A 22,477-nucleotide genomic window follows, 5' to 3' on the forward strand; every position below is an offset into this window, starting at 1 on the left:
GGAGATTTTTCAACATTTTCCTTTCAAGTGACACTGGTCAACATTTTTTTCAAAATTGTTTTCATCAAAGATTCAGGTAAACCTTTCTGGGTTATATTTTTGCGCTGATTCCGAATCTGTCTTTGTTTTTGCTCTAGCGCATCAGGTTTTTCATATTAATCGTATAGAATTACATTAATAAATATTGTTACATATTTAGCAATATTCATGAATTAAGAAAAAATTATGAAAAAAAAAATGTCATCCATTTTGCGCTGTTCATTAAATGTCAAGTGAATCAGGTTGGAGTTTTAACCTATCATAAGTGCATACCTAAAAGGAATGTCCAAACTCAGGAAGTAGATTGTTCAAGGTTATCTTTTTAAGATTTAAGAGAATCCCCGATCCGTCGGTTCTGGAGAACCGTGCCTTTCTTCCTTCAGGCGATACGCACCCTGGGACTTGACTTTGACCTGCAGGACATTAACCTCATACTGAGCATGCTCCCCGGTGAGGCGCTGGAGGTCAAAAAGTCATGACAGGTCAAAGTGTTCTGCAGGCTTTATTTGGTCGGCTCGCTCACCGGTCTGAGTTCTCCCGGGGATCAGACAGGAGGGGGGCCTCGCCTGTGCAGCTTCGTTCAAAGCCCGGGATTCACCTGGTCTAGCTAACTTCGCTCCACGGGGCTCACCTCGGCTTTTAGATCCCCTCAACGCCCCTTGTCGCTTGTTTCAAGTTGGGAGGGGGAGGAACAAGGTGGTAGGGATGAAGGACTGGAGATGGCGAGGAGAGGTGGGCGGGCACTGGCGAGGAGGTGGATGAGGTGGGAGCATGAGGGAGGTGGCACTCCACTTGCGTGCGAATGCCCTTCTATTCCTCCAGCTGCCTACGCAAGTGCTTGTTCTCCTCGCTCAGAGCGTTTAACTGGAGAGGGGGCGAGAAGAGACAAAGAAAGATCTCAACAGGGTCCATCACAATATTTTTCAAGGAACAATCTGAGGGATGCTTCATCCTCACAATTAAATGCAATCAAGCAAATTAAAAAATGTAATTCAAAGTTACCGATAAAAATCAATCATCAGAAGCCCGCAACAGCATGGCGATGAACTTGCTGCCATGCGCTTAATTGCCGTTTCACACTTGCCTTCATGCATGTGGAAAAAGAAATGGAAAATTGTACGGGGACGTGTATGTGTGTGTGTGCGTGCACACTCATAATTCGCAATCGATGCTAGCGGGAGTCACTACGATGTACCGGTAAATTTCAACATAAAACTAACCCATTTGAGCGATCATGAGAGGGCAATTTAACACGAAATATCCATAACAAAAAAAACAAAAAACAAACGCAAGAATAAATGCTTTCGTGTCACAATAGATTGTCAGCCTGGAAAATAAGACGAGAACAGCTAAATTGAGGCTTTCGGAACATTCGACCATTTAAGAGGGAGAGTGTGAGTTTAAAAAGTGCAAACATTTGCATTTGTTGTAAGAGCGGGGTAATTACATTGCTAAAGTGGCAGTCTGAAAGTTGTAATATGGCAGATAAAAGGGAGAAAGCAATTTCAAATAATGTATTTTTAGCTATGAGGGAAAGTAAAATAAGAAATTAAAGGAAAGGAGAGACAAAGAGACATGCCGGATAATGACAGCTGCATACATCATCATGAGTGCATGTGTGTCCCAATTTTGGTTCTGTATAGGTGTGTGTGTGTGTGTGTGTGTACAGAGATGGGAAATACATTCTGTGAGTTTCCACTACTATTACCCTAGCACACACACGCACACACACTAATCTGATGACTCCAAATAACTAGGGTTTTAGGCTTAACCCTTGAGGAGCCAATGACACGATGTGTCAAAACCAGCCAAAGGCGCTTAAGTAGTATTTAGTCGCTCTGACAGGAAAACATCCAATCAAATTTGGGAATTAAAAAAAAAAAATAGTGAGGGCGACATTTATAATTAGCTGTGTATTTTAATTTTCCTCATCTTTGAATACGCTTAATTACAAGGGTCGCTGAGGTGGTGAAATAATAATAAAAAAAAAATAATAAAATGAAAAATCTAAGCTTGTCTCCTCATCCCTCACAAAAATGTTTGTGAACTCACGTGCTTGTGTTTGGGATGAAAGCGTTTTTGTGTGTGGGGGTGCGTATGTGCGAAAGGAGTGTGTTTGCACTTTCATTCAAATATTTAAACGCAGATTAGAAAACATTGACAAAACATGGAAAATAGCCGCCAGCTGTCTGAAAGAAAAGTCGCTGTGAAATTGTTTTTGCATGGCACTCATTTGTAATGTGTGCTTTGGAACATCTGTCAAAAAAATCGCTTTTTCCATCCTCGTATGAAACTAAAAAAAAATATATGTAATTTTCTTTAGCAGACACTTCAAGACGGCACATTATGTAAAACTGACTTTTAAATTGCATGTATACAAATAGTTGGGTCTCTGGAGTGCTTCCATTAGGCGTGAAATTACACAACCAAATAGTTTTTTTTTTTTTTCGAGCTGTTTATGTCAGAAAATGCGTCTTTCAACAAGGCAAACAGATTTGATCATTCGCTACCTACTTGAAAGAAAAAGAAATTTCCAATTCTTGAAACCTGGATACAGGGAAGCGTCATACGGAAAACCTAAACATCCAATGAAAGCTACTTAGCAAGTGTAGTGAGGTAAGCTAAATAAAGCTTGTTGCTTGATGTCAGCCGTTGTTGTTTGCTGATTGACTAGTTTAGCTGACAATTGTTGCGCTAACTTCGGAAAGTACTTGTTTTCCATTTGTTTTGGATGTCTTGTATATAATATTATTTTTGTGGTTGCACAGTAAACACAGAAACATGTAACTGTTCTGTGAGGACTCAATAAATAGCATGAATTTGTTAAGCTATGACCATGGGGATTCCTTTGCCTGCTCCTCTGTCATTGTCTCAAGCTGAGCGCTTTCCATCCAGCTTCACTCCATTACCAGACAATTTGCGGCCTTCTTTTGCTAAACTATGGGCAGATAGGTACGTGAAGTCAAACAGGCTTGGTGCATTTAAGGTTCAAAACTGCCTAAAGAAATAGATTAAGTGAGTAGTGCCGTGACCATGAAAGCCGAACTTCTGAAAGGCTACTGTATGAGATGAAAACAGTGATATGTGGCTGAGCTACTGCGAATTGTCGTCAAATTAGTGAGGCCGCCACTGTGTAATGTCGCAATTGTCCAACATTTATATCTACTGTATAGAAGTGAAAAGATAAGCAGAGCTGCATTGTTGATGGATGAAAACATTTTGTGATATTTACCTTGTCTTATTAGCGTTAGGTTTTGCAAACTGATTTTCGTGAAGTATAAGGATCGCTGCGCCAGTGCACAGATCGCTCTGCACTTACGGCGAAGCGAGTGTGTCCTTCAAGATAAGCCCGACGGAAAGATGGCTTGGGTGGCAGAGAGTTAGACAAAAGTTATACCTGCTCGGACCAAATATAAAAAATGGCGCAGCTGATTCAACGAAATTTTAGTGAATTTGATGGCGGCAGAGGTAGACATATTCAGAACATCTCAACAATGAGGAGTCATTTACAGTTTGAGAGACGCCACGCCACGCAGGTGACATTAAAAACAAACGCCATGCCGAGTATTTTTAACCAGCAAGAAGTGGGAGATGATTTTAACACCGGATCTGCTTTCTCTCAAACTTTCTACTAGTCCCGGCATCGGCATTGTGGGCGTTATGTCCATAATGAGAGCGGGGTAGTAAATTAAGCCGCTGAGATGCCAGACCGCAGCAGCACTCCAATCTTTCTGCAACGTAGAACGACATATTATGTACAGCCACGCCAGTTCGTGTGCAGCGAGTGAACGACATGGCAGAAATAGTGCTGTCTGCTGCACTTCCTGGTCTACTAGTTCTCCAAAGTGTATTTGATGCCATTAAAAGACCATCCGGGGCTGCATCTTTCACATCAAAATTGGAATCTCACTTATTTCATCGTATTGGCTGGAAACAATATGGCTTAATTCGTTCAGGATTAACACATTCCATTCGGCGAAGCTGCGTGTGTATGTCATTGTGCAGTCTCGTCCAACTTTTACACACGAGATTGTTATCTTTTGACGTGTTTAGTGGCCAGCTATGTTCTTTTTAGTCTTCAAAGTTATTAATAGTACGTGTAAAATAATCAAGTTGTCAAATTAATTCCAGAAAAAATAACTTTTTACTACTGCAAATGGCGTCCATATGTGAAGTATCTCTTTAATAAGGGTACACGCTTATATTGTCTATGGTCTACACAGTGACAATGCGCCGGTCGCGCACGGATCGCTGAATCCTTTTTTCCAAACGGAGATTTCTCCATTTACCAACATCTGGTCAAAGAGTTAAATTATGTGGAAATACAGGCTATTGTTTTTTCAGCCTTCCAAAGAGTTGTAAGGGAACGGCAATGTTTCATGTTTCTTTCACTCCCAAAAATTATATGGAAATACTTTTGAGGAGCTCATCAATGATAAGGAGAGAAACACAACAGGTTAAAGAGTCAGCTTGTTTGATAGCTCCTCCCTAATGTGTACATATCACACCACATTTACATGTCAGTGAAAACGCATATTAGAAATTCAACACGTGTTTCAACAGCTCTTGCCGTCTGTCAACGGGCCGGCCCACAAAACTACACTCAAGTCAGAAGAGCGCTTCCCCAAGCCCAGGAGTTTCTTTTCGGAGAACCGAGTGGGCTGACGAGTACTTTTGATTTGTCCTCCTTTGGTGATTTGTTGATTCTTGTGAAGTTCAACACAGTGAGAGAAAATGTCAGCTCTTTCCTCAGAATATTCCTGTGTGTCCCCCCCGCACCCCGCCCGCTTCATTGTTTTATCACAGCGGGCCATCTCCCTACGCTGTCATGGGGAGATCAGCACAGAAGTATTGATATACACCCAGCTCTCACTTTCATCAAAGGGAAATCATTTACCGGTAGAAGGAGACGTCATAACTTTTTCCCCGATACCATTTGCTCTCATTTTCCTCCACCTCCTTGCGCAGCTAACACCACACCCCTTAACCTCACCTTTTATCAACAGAAAAGGAAATCTCTTGTTTTTAAAGTTGGACCTAAGAAGTCTTTCTTTTCTTTGCGAGCGCCACAGCAGGCGGTCTGCAGTGTTTTCGTGCATTTTGTTTGTGTGTGCGTGTGTGTGCGTGCGTGCGCACTCACTTGTTGATGTAGTAGACAGATGGCGTCCATGTTGCGCTGCAGTTTGGTTTGCATGTCGGCCAGTTTGCCCAGATTCAAGGCCACACAAGTCTCCTGATCTAGGCTGAAAGTGCATGTGATAAACCTTATGAAAGATTACTAAATGATTATTACCGATTTAATATATATACACACATTTTCGGGTAGTAGGCGGGTTACACCCTGGACTGGTTGCCAGCCAATCGCAGAGCACACAAAGACAAACAACCACCCGTGCTGACACCTAGGGACAATTTGGAGTGTCCAATCGACCTGCCATGGGAGGAAACCCGAGTACCCGGAGAAAACCCATGCAGGCACGGGGAGAATGAACATGCAAACTCCACCCAGGAAGTTTGGAGCCAGAATCAAACCCACAACCTCTGCACTGTGAGGCCATCATGCTGAACAGTCAGACATATACATATATATATATATATATATATATATATATATATATATCACGGTCATTTGTAGCTGTTAATACGTTATTAAAATGGTCATTTTAAACTACATCATTGTAATATATAAGTACGCATACATCTTTTATAACTGTAACCTTACAGTAAAGTTGTTCACATTTTCTGCAATCAAGACAAACTTTTAAACCGTGTGCATTTGCAGAGTACGTTCAATCAAGCATCCTCCAAATCTGGGGCAAGAAAGAAAAAAAAAAATGTCTGTGTATGATCGTCATTATAAGCACGTTCATAAGACCTTATTACCGAATCCAAAGATGGGTGAGCAAATGGTTTCCAGAAATCATTAAATCGTTCTACAGCATTACCGAGAGCAAAACGAGCGCAACCGCAGACATGCAGGGGAACATTAACAGAACAAGAAGCCATTTAAGATTTTAACTGTTTATTAAAAAGGTTTTTTGGGGGGAGAGGACAAACAAATGTGAAAGTCTGCTATTTTCAGAGGCAGGGCCCCGACTAAAAAAATGCCTATTAAATTAACGACAGTGGATAATGGCGCTCCGTACGGGCTGAAGAGCGTGCTGCCCCCGCTTTGCGCTCTTTCTTTCATGCCTCAGTGAACCTGTCCAGTTAGCACTGAGAGGAGGGGTGGGGGGGTGGGCTCTAAATACTTTATTGAAGACTTCTTAGGCCATTAAAGTACCACTGTACCTCCCCTATGTTAATGTACTGGTAAAGGAGCAAGATGGGAAATTCTGTGAGGCGAGGATGCAAAGAAACGGTCTTTTTGCTTCACTTGATAAGACGCACAAGCTCATTGAAATGCTAATAAAGGACGTTGTTGTTCCATCAAGTTCACAAATCTACGACAGAGCAAACGGAAAATATGAAAGTTAAAAGTTGACTCAAGGCTTGTTCTAAGATATTATTATTGCATGTTTATTGACGAATGGACTAATTTAACGTCGTGGTTGCATTGATGTCGAATTGCAGTGCAAACATCTCTCAGTAAGTAAATCATTCAATTATCACTGTACTTCCATGACGAGTTTCAATTTCAGCAATTTTATTTTTTAAAAGTTACAGAAGCAATTAACCACTAAACACTGATGGGTCATCTAAAAATAGCAAAAGTCCACAATTGAACGTGACACGTAATATTAGCAAATGTACAAAATCACGATTTATTATTATTATGTTTTGTAAATCTGAGCTTGTTTTCACATTTACAAACAGAAAATGGACCCCGCCGTCATAAAAGAAATAAATAAAATTCTATCTCCTCCCATTTGACAGAATATAATTGGGAATCACTCCCCATTAAGCAACAAACTAAATTAGCCAGGCAAATGCAAATAGTTTTGAAAGACGAAACCAAATTTTCTGCAAATGACATTCATAAAACGGAAAATAATTGCAACTGACCTTTTTTAATTTCACACCATAATTATCGCACACCCAATAGCCATGAGCAGAATTGCACACATTGACTTTGATCTGTTAAATTGCCTCTCCAAAATACGCCATGTCTTGCATTGGTTTCCGTCTTCAGCAGATGTGCAAACACAAAAATAACCATATGACACAAAGGCCTTCCCAGATGCTAATGTGGTGCTGAGCAGATGATGAGACATAGCCAGAGCAGCGACAACTGTGTGAGATTTATGCGAAGATGTAGCCATGCTTGGCCGAACGCCTGTGTAAACATCTGCTCCTGCGTTTAAACGCAAACATGGACGTGTGTAATTAGCTGCTTAACCCAATCAGTGTCTTTATAATTACCATCATTAGTGTCAACGCCGAGCCGCCATATTCTTTAAACTAGGCAATAAACTCTCCGACGCACCCCCGCAATCTCCCTCGCATCTTTCTTATTTACTGCTTTCACACGGCTGTATATTTTATGCAAGGCTTGACTCTCCCTTATCTCCCGCTCTGTTCGTCTGCCACATCGCTTCTCTGTTTACACAAATCCTCGGCTGTGATCACAGAGTGCTCTTAATTGGAAGCACATCGTTAGCAGGGCGCGCATGATGAGCGCTTCCCCCTGATGGGTTGTGTCACAGCCACTGAGCCAGTGGTCCCAGCAGCAAATAATCAACAGCCTCGCCTTCCATTATCGCCTGCATATCAATTTGCAATGCTTTTTATGATTTTTTTTTTTTTTGGGTTACTTTGAGGTGACATATGAACATGCCTGATGTGTTAAAGGATTAAATAATGTATCCGTTTATTTAATTAAAAGCTACATAATTGATAGCAGGAACTTACTTGAGAGCTAAAAAAAAAATAAAAGGAGATGAGACAGTTTAGTTAATTTGAAAGCAGTAAAAAGTGTCAAAAATCAGTAAGTGGTCAAATCAGCATTTTTACGTTTTCGTCTTTGGTAAAACATTTGCCGGTTTGTTCGGATGGAAACTTTAATAATTACACACCGATAAGAAGTCTGCGTTATTTTACTTGCACATTGGGTTGATTATTTTTTTAAGTTTGGATTTGGGCGGGCTGAAGCTGGTCACCATTTCGGACAGTTTTTTTTGTTGTTGTGTATTGAAGTTGAAGTCAATCCAAAATAAAATTCTTAGAAAACAATGTTGGTGGCTGGATGGCTGCTTGGGTAACACGGCTGACTTTGGACACGGGGAGCTTTAAATCACGGTCAGTGCGAATGGTAACATGCAGTCGGGTCAGTCAGCAAAACATTGCCACACGTATCGTGTGAGAGACTTGCTGTAGCGATCCTTGACAGAGTGAAGTTGCTTCTTCTTAGAATAGCGCTGTCCCAGTCCATTTCGGACTCAGCACTGGGTTAGCTCATCCACCCAATTTGGGTTTGTTATGCATCCCACAATTGCAAGAGTGTATAACTTTCCAAATAACAACATTAGAGATGTTCTGCCTTTAATATTGATGACCAACTTTCCCCCTTACAATACGAGCATCGTACCTCAGTAGGGTAGTTCGGAACCGTGCCTAGACTAATGTATTAATAAAAGTTCCAGTGCCTGGTGTGACGTATCAACTCCTTGTCAAACAGCAACAATTACTTTCAACAAATAGGACAAGGCTGTAGGTTTTCTTCTGCTAATCAGCTTCTTTCCCACATTCAGCGTTTACCTCTACCCAAAAGCAGCTGGGATAGGATCCAGCCCACCAGTGACCTTTAATGAGGATCAGCAGTACAGAAGACTGATGGATGGACATTCCCTTTTACGCCAACACAATACGGCCCCAGTACCACTTCCAAATGTGGAATAATGCTTAATGCCACCATTAAAATTGTGTTTGGACTTTTCAATAGAGGTCTCATTTATTAATTGAAATATTGATCTGAAATGGCTCTTCCTTCACCCGTGAGGGCTGGCGGCAAATGCCACAGGTGATATGAAGCCAAAATGGCGCAGCAGCTTGAATGCACAGGCCATGTAATCATCATACGTTGCTTTATTAAAGGGCCTTCTAATGAAAAAAAAAGTCACATTTCGCTGATTGCTGTCAGTGATAGACACATTGTGATGTCCCCCTTTGCCACCAGTAATGAGATTTAGACAAGGAATGCATATGGCTGCCATGCAAATAACATGACATATCTGTTGCCATATAGATGTGTGATTTTCATACATATGGCATTTGGGGTGGATGTGCGTGTCGGAGTCGCGGATGGGGGTTATAGGAATGAACTGAAATAAATTAAGATTCATCATAACAAAGGATGAAGAGAGACTATAGAGGAAGTTTTCTTTCACTGATTTCTTTTTTTATCTCTTTCCATGTTATTATATTCGTTCAATCAAACCCCTCTCATGCCTACATCTATATGAACTGCCTCCTCTTTTGCTCTTCTCTCTCGCTCGTTCGCAATTACGAGCGAAAGACAAAGAAAAGCGATTCATCTTCCTGTCGCGCCCTCTTAATGATATCATTAAAATGACTGACAGCTTTGAATAGCGCCGAGAACTTACCCCAGTCAAAACAAATCTGATCCGTTTTGGAAACACGGCCTGGTGGTTCATTAAGGGGAAGGGTTTGGGGGTGGGCGTTGTACAACAGGGTGTGGAAGCGATGCCAGGGTGGGGGCGATTATTGTTAATGAGGGAGACCTTAAGGGGTCGTACTGGGGGTACACCGAGTTGTGCTTCAGGCAGGTGCCCCCGCGAACACCACCGCACACAAACGCCTCTCACTTCCATCCTGCTCCCATCTGTGCCACATTCATTCTCATTGCCTTAATGAACATAATAAATATATCTCCCGGCCATTGATGAATGCTATTTGACAGCCAACGGGGGTGGCAAGTAGAAGAGGATGGGCCCTTGATTGGAGTGTAATCATTGTTAAAGGCTCAGCATGAATCACATATTCAGATTGGAGAAGCGGCACGACACGCACACACAGGTGGCAAAGCCCACGGGGTGTTTCATTCACAGCCTGGCACTCCCGCTGTTATTGTCATCAGCGGCATTGTTGGGCCAGGATGCTGTGTTACAACGAGACATGGTGGGAAATGTGCACGTCCAAAGCGGGTGGCCCTGCACAAATGTGTTGCAAAAGGGCTTGTTGTCACCGAGCAGCAAAGTTTGGAACAGTTGATTAGCAAAATAAATGATGGTTCCACTTTTTGGCAGCACAACCCAGAGGGTGGCGCTAATGCAACTGCGGATCATCACTCGCATTTAGCAGCAACGATTTAATTTGACGAAGACAAAGAAAGACAAAGTGTGCTCCCCATGCCGCCCCTCAGAAACAATTTCTTAAAAACTGCTTACTTTGTACGATGATCTTATTACTTCCTAAGCCAAACACAATCTGTTCTAGCATGTTGATGATGTTGAGCACTGATTTCTGGCGTTTACAATCAGGGGCGTACTTGCCATTAGGCAAATACAGACAACTGCCGTGGGCCCTGAGATTTCCAGGGGCCCTCATTATCATGATCGATTCGACTGCTTCCCCTTTTCATGCAATGGACTACTCCATCTTCTTGTTGGCCTTTGTTCACCACTATATTAAAATGCATTGCTAAGTGAGAGAAGCCTGATCAGTGTTTACAGTTCTAAACCATACCATAGCGGGTTGCAACAATATAAGTATCTGCATTGAATTGTTCAATAAAGTGGTCATGATTTGGTGTGCACTGAATTGAACAATTTTTATTTATTTTTACTTTTTATTTTTTTACCAATCAATCGCGCTGTAACAGGCCAATTCTGAGAAAGAAAGTACCAGTGGAAATACTGACTGTTTTTACGACAAGTACACTTTCATATAGTGCCGTCTAAGCAGGCCATTGGAATATATATAAAACTAACTGCACATCTTTGTAATTTGGGGTGTCAGCAGAAGTCATAATAATTTTATACCAAAAGTAGCACAAGACAAGAAACAAGAGACCTGCAACTGTTACACATCGCCCGTCGAAACTAACACTAAATAAACCGACACATGCATTAATTAAAACTGCAGAAAAGCACGTTTCACACTTCCCGTTGTGAAACACCAAAACCAAGAAAACCTTGCAAGTTGATGATTTTTTCTACCACTTGATTTAAACCAACAGGACGATGTAGAAGATTCAAATAACACAACAATTGGTTCATGAAGCAAATTTGAAGCTTCATTTTCTCATCACAAATGGTAAGCTATTTTAGATTGATTTATTATTATGGGTAAACTTATACAACGTCATTAAAAAGTTTTGAATTAAAGTGGCCATGAAAATTGAGTAATCCATTAATACAATATAGTACAACTTTATTTATATAGTGCATTTCACAACAGCTGGAGATGTAATGTTCTTGACAATGTTAAAAAATCATAATCAGTGTTCCAGAAGTGGATTTTATTGGTTGCTCCTATGGGCTTTTCTCATCATTTCACAATTTTAACCTTGTTTGTTTGCATATTTGAACCTCAGTGTATTCCTTCCATTGTGTAAAAATCGACATGCACGCACAATATGAAGTGGTTGAGAATGATCACCATGTGCAAAGAAGACATGACGTCAAATTCTCATCACATCTTTTATCATGGGCAACACTAAGTTAAAAGTGTAATAAAGTTTTAAAAAATTGCGTGAAAATTTTGCAGATAAAAAAAAATCTCAGTGACACGACAAAACATGAATTTTGAATCGTTACACCCCTAAGCAAGGAAAAGAATGGCTTGACATGTTGACTTACATTCTCTCATGTTGAAGTGTACGGAGTTCCTTGAGTTGGGCCTGCAAAAGAATGCAAAGTGATTTCTTTATTTATTAAAAACGTCCATCATGTTTCCTGCTCTGTCATCTCACCTTGACGCTTCCCATCTCTTTCTCCTGCCCTGCCGCCACTTCTTTCAGTCGCTTCACCTCCGCCTTCAGCGTGTCATTAGCCTCCTGAAGATGTCTGACAAACCAAAAAGGAAACGCAGACACTCAGTTCAAGCAGACGATGCGCACTAACGCTGACAGACGCTATTATCATCAAAAGGCTCTTGTTACACGTGGCAGAGAAACAGCGCATCGACGCGCAAACACAACATGGTCTGACAGTAAAATGCTAGCTTCTAAACATCATTTATTATTAAACCGTGCGGCTATTCATATTAATTTTACTATCGTGACAAAGGAACACTGGTACCAATCAACCTTTGTCATATTTCATTTTATTTATCAACTAAAGACTCAGAGCGTATATTACTACGTTTAAACGCTTTGAGTATTTTTTATGGTGCAACAAAACGACGCACGGCAAAAGGTTAGGCCGCTGATAACGCAGTGGGTGCAGGGGCGAGGCATGACAGTACCCATGACAGAGTCTGACTAGACCACTTTCATCTCCTGAAAGACAAATATGTCACGCCCTGTCTGTGCATATGGCACGTGCGTGTCTGAGTGAGTCATGATGATGCACGCATGACAGAAAGACTCATGTATAAGTATGTCAAAAGAGACGACCTGAATCACTTTCGCATTTGAACGCACAAAAATGTTGGTAACCATTGGCAACACATTCAAGGTGTGCTAAGAAAGGGGCGAAAGCATTGACTTGTCTCGAAAAAAAATTCAGGGCACATTTAGACGAATATCCACAATCACACCTTTGCACAATTAAGAGCTATTCAACTACAGTTGATGTTTATGGAATGTGCGGGGGGGGGGGGTGCAGATAAAATCCACAAAACCAGTGGAAAAACGCTACACAAAAGGGTTACTCCCAAAATGTGCACCCAGACACTTTTGACAGATATGTGGTAATCAAACGCACCACTGAGCAAGTGCAAAAATTAAATTGGTGCATGTGAGGATGAATGTTTATTTTCAATGTGTACTGTTGATAAAGTCATCATGCGGAAAAGTGAATCTGCCTTTTTTTCTTTTTTTTTTTTTAACAGTTGTGCAGGTGTGTTTCTGGTAACTAATACTCACAATTTGTCCCCCTTAACATTGAGCAGAACTTGGCTTTGGGCCTTCATCTGCTGTGCAAGGTTTTTACTAGACGCCCTGAAAGAACAAAGTCAAATTATTTGCATCTGCGCTACTGTAAAGCAAAGTGCTAAACAACATTCCGGGTTCTACGATCCAATATACAATGTAATTGCATTGGATTTTCATACTTTTGCTCAGTGATCCATCGTTTGAGATTCAGCACGACGAGCTGGCTCTCGTGGCGAAGGTTGTCGATGTCAGAACATGATGCCGCCAGTTTGGACTGGAGCGTGTCCGCCTGCAATAAAAAGGAAAAACAACAGCAACACTTTATTGTCCCTGCAGGGGATTTTTACCCCCCCAAGAGCTTAATGTTGCAGATTGTATGGCAGCCCGTTATACTGTTGTTTAAATGCCAACAACATAAAATGGATAAAAATAAAGAAGAGAAGGCAGAAAGTGATGAGTGCATGCCCCAAACAAGAAAAAAAATGGGAATGATTTGGAGATTGGGTAATAGTGACAAATGACACAGGTGGCATTTGCTGACACACATATGAACAGCAGGATAAGACGGTTAGGCGACGCTTGAGGAGTGAAGACGGTGGAAAGTGCGTGGGGGGGGGGGGCTGTTAACGGGGATGGGATGGCAAAACTGCTGACTTTCTCATTCTTATCAATCAGGGCCTTTTAGGTACCTAAACTCCCGGGACACATTGCTATTATCACTCAGGAAACACCTTGATATGGCACACATTCTCCCCACAAAGACTTGCAAACATGGAAAAAAAAAAAAAAAAAACATGATTTAAACGTTTTTTTGGGTTTTGTTGTCAGTTTTGTTGCTGACAAACAATAAAGCCCAGAAATATTGTGACATCAACATGATTCTCATCTTTTTGGGCTGCAAACAACAAGACAAAGATATTGAAATAAAATGTACAAGATTTGCTTTAAACTTGTGTTTTTTTCAGCGTCAATTTGAGGGTATTTACATCCAAACCAGGAGTTAAAAACATTTGTGATTTTTTTATTTTTATTTTTTTTTTGCAAAAAATTTTAGATGTTATGCAATGACCAAGTAAATTACCTGACCTGAATCCAATTGAGCATGTATTTCATTTTCTGAAAATAATTACTATACACGTGTTCCATAAGCAAGAATGAGTTTAGAACAATGTATTGGACATATTAACAATAAATATCTCAAGATCTCTTTCATCTTCTGATGGACCATAGTCGTCGTCCTCACCGATTGTGGTGGCTAATAAACTAACGCATCTTACCAACATCCGGTTCACGCAAATCATACTAATTAAAGATAAAAAAAATCATATTCAGCAATCCGACGAGGTTTTTTATGTTTCATATTTTTGTCTGAGCCTACAATTGAAATAAAAATGTTTAAAAAAAAACAAAACACATTTTGGATTCCCACTTAAATAGGAAAGTGCAACAGACATGCAGATGAACAATATCCATCAGGCGCAACTTTAGTGAGTAGCTAATTATGATGCATACTTTGGGAGAGATTAAAAAAAAAAAAAACAACTATCCATCAGCAATACCCACACTGGCAAAGCACTGCCACAAAAATACGAGTGTGCACACGCACACACACGCACTCACGCACACGTGTTCACGTTGCACAGGCAGACATAACGCCGTAACGTGCAGTAATGACAGTAATTACTGTGGTCTCACATTAAGACCTCCCTCCTGACTGTCTGACTAAGTCGGCTGATGCTGGGATGTAAATCGCAGCGCCGGTTTGATGTTGTGATTAGGACTAAATTACACACCATCACTCTGTTTCCACCATTGTCAGGGGAGGTGGTGAGATGATGCGCAATTTTGTGCGTGTGCGCGCGTAAGAAGGGAGGGAGCAGTCAAAAGTGGCAAAAGGAGGTGTGAATGCAGGCGGGGGTGTTGGGGGGGGGGTGAAAGGACGTAAATCTGCTTAACATTTAGATTGGTTTTGTTGCACAAATATTTTAGCAGATGATAGAGGCTAAAAGGGGCACCAAAATGCATTCGGGACACTTTTACAAGCGAGTCTGGTGATGCCGCTGCTCCTTCCCGTTTTGTTTTTTTTCACGCTTTCGAGTTGACTGGTGGAGGAGATGGAATTCTTTTTGTTGGCCCGGACGATCTTTCACTTGACCTGACCGATTTTTTAAAATATGTACAGTATTTCAAAACCAAGCAATGTTAAAAATACAGTTGGACAGTACATACCGACAAGAGACAGTTATCAATTCCATCAATGACGAGAATACGCCACTTGGTTAAGATGGGGTGAACAAAAAAAATTATTCACTCGACTGTCTGGATTTTATATGAGGGTCTTGGCGGACACCACGACTGGGCAACACAGTCCTCTCGTGGTTCTTTTTTTTTTTTTTTTTTACTTAACAGCCTGCTTGTGTCGAGAGGGGGGTCAGCAAGGCTATAATGTAATGTTTGTGAGCGGCCACCAGGGCGGCGTGGGCTGGTCCCCTGGATGGAGCTAAGTGGGCCAGAACGTTCCCAAGTCCCACTTTCATTATTTTTTTTCTAAGTTGAGCACCGAGCGGGTTGCCAGATAAGCTACAATTCAATAAATCAATGTTCTAAGTTCGATTTTCACGATTTTTCAAAAAGCCGAGGTGAAGCGTCCACTTTCCTCCAGCAGATGCCAGATGATTTAAGCTATTCAAAGGTCAACTTCTAAAACAAACAAACCAAACAAAAGACCTTTCACGTGGTATTGAGGACACGCGTAAAAAGTGATATCCGTCCGCTTGTTGCAATCATCAGAGACGCTCACGAGCCATTAGTCTTTTCAACTCATTGCTCATCAGAGCGCATCCTTTCATCAAATTAATGAACACATTTATTGTTAAACACATTTTTATAAAACATTAATTCATTCTGTCTAATTAAAAGACCCAACAGGCCTGACATCACTTAGATATGCATACTTATCACTCACAGGATCTGAATTAAAGATCTACAGGCGGGCGATGCGGTGTGTGTGTGTGTGCGTGTTTGCACACTTTCTATGTGCATAGGACGGCGAGCAGAGAATATGCGGCTTCCAAAGCAGGTCTTCCCACTCCAGGCTTAATGGTGATAATCATGGCATGACCCAACATTAAGTCTGGGAGTGCGTGTATTTGTGTGTGTCCTACTCTCACTAATGGCGACGATGATGACATGTTCTCCATTAGACTAGTCAGTGGACCACAGCAGATCTAGCATATTAATGATGCTGATGATGGCTTCTTTAATTATCGTCGTCTGCTGCTGCTGTATGGCCCCACTCCTTTTCCCAGGCCTTTCATCACACACTCCCCTATGCGCGTTTTCAACTTGTTTATCAGCCCGGCCACCATTACTGAGGCTCCCTGTCGACTTACGTCCCGCCCGCCGGGATGCAACTTCACCAGGGTTCAGTGGAACTTTGTCCCGCAACAAACATTTAATTGGAGAACAGCTGCAAAGTGACATTTGAACATGATCTTGCAGTCCAGAAACTGGTCCTGGTACAATTTAACTCAATAATAATGTTGGTTTCTAGTTCAGATACGGATCAGTATTCCTATAACTATTGAAAGACGTATGCTGACATGTTCATTCACTATTGGTGCGTTTGACACGGATGGATCCTTCCTACAAGGTTAATGATTTAGCTTGTCAGCCTGTCTGCCTGGTTTGATCTTTGCTCTGGCTTCCTTGTGAGGAGTTGGCATAATCATACTCCTCTTATCTTTTTGAGATCTCATTCCAAAATAGTGATGTTGTGTAAAAACAGCAGTAGTTATATTGTGAGAATGCCAAAATTGCAAACGTTTATTAATGCAAACGACTAATTTGAATTTGACGTGCTTCCATTCTGGTAATTGGAATTAGATAAAAAATTTGGCCATTGCAGCTCATTATTATGAGTGTGGCTTGGCGCAAACTGAGAGATGGAGCCCAACAACTGAATTGGACAATCTCATGAAAAATATAGTTGTCGAATCGCACCAGCACACCAGGCTGACTCTCCCAATAATACCAACTTGCTTCAATGAAAACAAAACACGAGCACTGACACTCTTATCAGGAATTTTTGAGGCGCCCGGTACTGTATTATTTTTTACAGAACTTGAAACAACATGGCATGATTGTCTAGGGAGATGAGGATTGCACTGACAACTGTAACTATATCGAATGCAGACAGAGGATATAAATAAAGTGCTGATTTAGCTCGGTGACAGAAGCTCTCAATACTTTGTTCAAAGCGAATAGAAAATATATAATTGAAATAATAAATGTAAAAAAATGGAAATAACGAGAATAAATATAGAAAATAAAACTTGAAATGTATACACAAATGATTAAAAATAAATAAATAAAAAATGTAAAATAAAATAAAAATGTGTAAATAAATAAATAAATAAATACAATCAAATATCAATTTATTTACACTTTATTTATTCTTGTATTTATGTTTTGTTATATTTGGTTATTCTGTAACTACAATGTGTCAGCTTCATGTGCAAGATGTTCATTCTGATAATTTGGGTACAAAGGCTGATGAGAGGTGCTCAGAGTGCACATAAAGAAGCTGAGAAAAAGACAACAAAAAGAGTAAAAGAGTAAATTGACTTTAAATGGTTAAAGTTTGTGAACACGGTGTGTATTTTTGATCAGAGGTTTTGAAAATTATGCTTAATGAAGAGATTGTGAATAAGGATATCACTATTCAAGGTTAACCGTGATTCATTCCATTTCAGCTGCAAGCGCCACATAAAAAAAAGAGCCCTTTGATTATTCCGAAAAGCAGTTACCCATTGAAAATGATATAATTTGACTTTTAAAAGCAACAAAATGAAAATGGCTCCTTAAATGAATTAAACTTTAACCTTCAACGTTAAAAAAGCCATTGTAACTCCGCTTTCATATTACCCTTCAGATGGTTTACATTTCGGGGTTTCCGTTCCCTCACCTTCCTCTTGACAATATCACATACATTTTCAATGGGGTTCGAGTCCGGCGGGTTTGCTGGACAATCAAGTATTGTTATTCTGTGCCTATTGGTAGATTTGACTTTTGTGGGCAGGTGCCAAATCCTACTGGAAAATAAAATCATTGCCACCAAAATTTGTCTCTGCAGCAGAAAGCATGAACTGCTTTCAAGATTTCCTGGGAACGGCTGCATTGACGATGGACTTGATAAAAGTCAATGGACCCACACCAGCAAAAACCGCTATTGACTGTGGAAACTTCTCACTGGACTTTAAGCATACTTGACTTGTGCTTCTACAATTTTCCTGACTTTGGTACTTGGATTTCCAAATGAAAGACAAATTGACTTTAATCTGAAAAGAAGACTTGGGACCAGCACTGACACCTCTGACTTGTTTTGGGTTCAGGAGTGGCTTGAGTCATGAATTTGTACAACGGGAGACCATGTCATGCAGACGTCTGTGTGTGGTAGTTCTTGATGCACTGACACCTGCCTCAGTCCACTCCTCATGAAGCGCCCTTAGACTTCTGAAACTCTCAAGGTGGGGGTCATCCCTGTCAGTTGTGCACATTTTACCTTTCCTCTCGACACTGTTCAAGTACTTTGCACAAGAAGCTGGATGTTCACAGAGCGCTGTACCAATTTTTTTTTCCAGATTTTGTCACTTATGGTTTTCTTCACAATCGTAAAGTCAGCAGTCTTCCGCATGATTCTGAAGCCTAATAAGTCAGACTGAGGGCATTTAAAGGCTGGGGAAAACATTTGCAGGTGTTGTGCATTTTATTGGCTGACAAGACTGGGACACAGGGAGCTGTTCAACTTTGTCTTGATATTCTAATTCCGTGTTTTTTGTTTTTTGTATTTTTTTTTGCCTGTGTATCTTTCTGCCATAATCATCACCATTGAAAAAAATAATGGCTTGAAATATTTCACTTTGTGTGTCGTAAATTAATATACAAATAATTTTTTATTAGTTTGTTCATAAGACTGTCATAATCATGACATGACACCTGACATAAACTAATTAATCCTTATGATATCATTGTCATTTGGTAAATTATTTCACTTTTGATGCCAAATTTCTGTCATTAAGGGTCATTTAAGTAAATTATGTCACTTTTGATACATTGGTCGATGTCAACTTTGCCTCAAAAGTGACATAATTTACCGAATGACACTTAATGACATCTGTCAGAAGGATTCATTCATGCTCATGACAGGTGTCATGTCATATTTATGACAGCCTTATGACAGTCTCGTGAACAAACTTCAAATAGAGTGTTACCCAAATTTCGCTCTTTAAAACAAATTATTGAAATAAATGGACTTTCCATCAATATTTCCTCTCTCTCTCTCACTCGCTCGCTCACTCGCTCGCACTGTTTCTATATGCCCTATTCAGTACTGAATTCCATTGCACTGTCTTATTTATTTATCTAATTTATATATTTGTCTGTATTATTGTTGTATTGCACTGGAGAGGGGAGCCCTCTAATCTCGTTGCACACTTGAGTACAATGACAATAAAGGGATTTCTATTCTATTCTATTCTATTCTATTCTCTCTCTCTCTCTCTCTCTTTCTCTCTCTCTCTCTCCCTCCCTCCCTCCCTCCCTCCCTATATATATATATATATATATATATATATATATTAGGTGTAATGGTTTAGTTGGTGCAATTATATGTTTGCCTCAAGTTATGTTGAGTTTCGTACCCTCCAGTGGTGAAATGTGTAATGTGCATCAGGTCGAGTTTAGATGACGCCGACTGGTCGCCACCCGGTCGAGTTTAGATTACGCCACTGTTTAATGCAGAAAACAACACGTACCTAATGTCGCCTTGTCCCACGTAAGGCTGTAAGTGAACATTCCTTATAAAATGCCTTATTTCTCCAATCTGCCGCATTAACAGGCTAGTTACATGTGTTTGTGAAAGCAGATGTTGTTAACTCCATGTTTAAAACGAGTCGTGTCTGACGGTGGCATTTGTTAGCATCGTATGCAAGCGGACCTTATTTTGCTAATTCGGCTAATTGTGTTAGCTTACTTAAGTTGTATTATCTGTCCTCATTCAGAATGTATGTTCTATAAGTTAATATTCACGCTCTAAACAACTTAAATACACACTTTGTGTTGGCATCATTTGTATTGTATTTCTTACATTTTGACATAGATGTATGCTAGTGTAGCCAGAAAACAATGTTAGACATTTGATACGTTGTATTAATACATTGTATTTTGTTTATTGCAGTTTTACAACAACAAATATTTATCAAGAGACGAACAAATGGACTCTGAAGGCCATACAAACGTCTCAACTGTCTAGCTGGAAAGAGCAGTCATACCGTCGTCTAGCGAGGACAGAACATTAGGGTTATGGATGTCGACTAAAGCGATATGAATTAACTTGGTAGTACTGCATATGTGACATTTCCTTTCAAGAAAAATTTTTACACTGTATCTCAACATCAATTAATGGTACACGATCACAACAACCTCAGCAATTTAAAAATCACTGTTACATGGAAGTCCTAGATGTAGCAGATAGAGGGCAACATTTATATTCAAACCCAACAACAGCCACCTAAAGCTATTAAAAAGTAGTTTTAACCATTGGGTAAAAAGTGCGAGAAGATTGAAAGGGGAAGGCTATTCTAAAGTTTTGGACGTGACGGCACAAACTCCATTACCCAGTAGTCCACGACACAAAAAAAGTCTATTAGGGCATTTTGTGTGCATATTGCATATTGGATGCTCGGCTGCTCTTTTTTTTAATCTCTGTGGTCCTTCCCTGTAGCTTCCCCAGTGTGATTAAAGGTCTAATTGTACAGAGACATCAATGTCACGGGTCACATCAATGACAACATTTTTTGGAAGGCAGTTAAGTCATGTTTATCAACTTTTTGCCATCTGAAATCATGTCGGTAAATTCTCATTAAGAGCCTGCAACTCCCAAAAAGTTTAGGTGACCACACTAATGACGTGTTTGTGAAAAGAGAAAATGCAATTGCTAATGTGTTTGAGGCACACATCCTACCTCGTGATTACATATTTAAAATGGAACCATGCAGAGGGGCAGCATCATGTGATTGTGTATCTGTGTGCATTTTGAGAGTGGCGCACCCATGAGCCGTTACCATGCACATCAATCCCCTTATGTCTGAAGAGAGACAGGCTAATAGACCCAAGAAACACAAACAGTGAGCTCAGGCATGCACACTTGTAAGAGTGCAGACACAATTCTTGGGAACCTTTGGTAAAAGAAAGAAAAACAGACAAAGCATAAAAAAAAAAAAAAGCTTCTGGGAAAATGTCCTTTGAACAGATGTGACAATTCATTTTAGCCTTGCCTTGCCTTTATATCTTTGTTTTACCGAAAAGAACGCTGCACCTACTGTGAAAGATGGAAGGAGTGTGTTTCTGTTCAGGGGTGGCTTGCAAAATCCGGCATGTTTTGAATCTGCGCAGGGTACAAAGAAATCACAGGACGATCAAGGCACTTTGGCGCAAAATGTGCTGCCAAGTGTCAGAAAGCTGCGTCTCAGTCGCGCAAAAACCAAACAAGATTAAAGTGGCCTTCCTGCTTAGTTCCTGTGATCTAAATCCTGCGGAAGGAACTGAAACATGAAGTCTTAAGAAGGCACCCTTCAAACCTGAGACCCTTACTCACGAGAAGCAGGACAAAATAACCGTTGACAGGTATACAACTCTTAGTGAAAGTTGGTGCAATTCTTGGCGTGCAGTTATATCCTAAAATAATTGCGCAACAACAAATTCAATAAAGGGTACCATCATTTTTGTCCTGGCCAGGTTCATTAGTTTTTTATAATATTTATACGCATATACATATATATAATTCTGTTGACCACAAAAAAAAAAAAACAAGGCCTGAATTGGATTAGTTTTTCCAATCTCAATTTCAATTTATTTCAGTGACCAGTTTTTCTTTTTTTGATCACAATGGTACTAACCATTTTGTCCGTGTGTGCAACAGAAATTCACAAACACACACACCCCACGTATACACACACACACGCACACGGCAATCTGAAGTTCAGCTACTATGCACCGAGGCAATTTGTAATATAGATTTCCTCTATAAGCCACTGTAGTGCACCATTTACTATTTCAAACCCTTTGATTTTATTTTTATTTATTTTCCACCGACGGACAATTCATCTTCTCAAAGTCAATAAAAAAGATTGAGAGTCTAATGAAGGAGTCATATTCACAACACCCATCATGATGGTGTTTAAACACTGTTTTTCCAAATGCACATTCGGCAAAAAGCTCACCTGCTGTTGAGATGATGAAAGGCAGAGTGGATGCATAAGGGGAGATAAAGGGGACGGTGCTGGAGTGCAGGTGCGGCCATCAAACACAAAAATACATAAAACACAATCTTCTCTCTCTCCAATAGACACGGACAAACACACGCACACACAAGATGCCTTA

General features: G+C 40.4%; 1 pseudogene across 1 annotated transcript in view; it reads right to left on the bottom strand.

The window, feature by feature from the left end:
• Positions 1–204: 204 nt before the first annotated feature.
• The window catches only part of LOC148318182 (uncharacterized), a 77,387-nt pseudogene continuing 55,114 nt past the window's right edge, over positions 205–22,477 (bottom strand). The window contains exons 17-22 of the transcript XR_015839963.1: positions 13,216–13,325; positions 13,028–13,102; positions 11,912–12,005; positions 11,799–11,839; positions 5,180–5,282; positions 205–903 (exon numbers count right to left, since the gene is read on the bottom strand). The product of XR_015839963.1 is annotated as an uncharacterized LOC148318182 (transcript). The remainder of the gene's footprint in view (positions 904–5,179; positions 5,283–11,798; positions 11,840–11,911; positions 12,006–13,027; positions 13,103–13,215; positions 13,326–22,477) is intronic.

Source organism: Idiotropiscis lumnitzeri, chromosome 19 (assembly GCF_059441095.1).
Source record: "Idiotropiscis lumnitzeri isolate Australia: NSW breed Sydney's pygmy pipehorse chromosome 19, RoL_Ilum_1.0, whole genome shotgun sequence".
Classification (NCBI taxonomy): Eukaryota; Metazoa; Chordata; class Actinopteri; order Syngnathiformes; family Syngnathidae; genus Idiotropiscis; species Idiotropiscis lumnitzeri.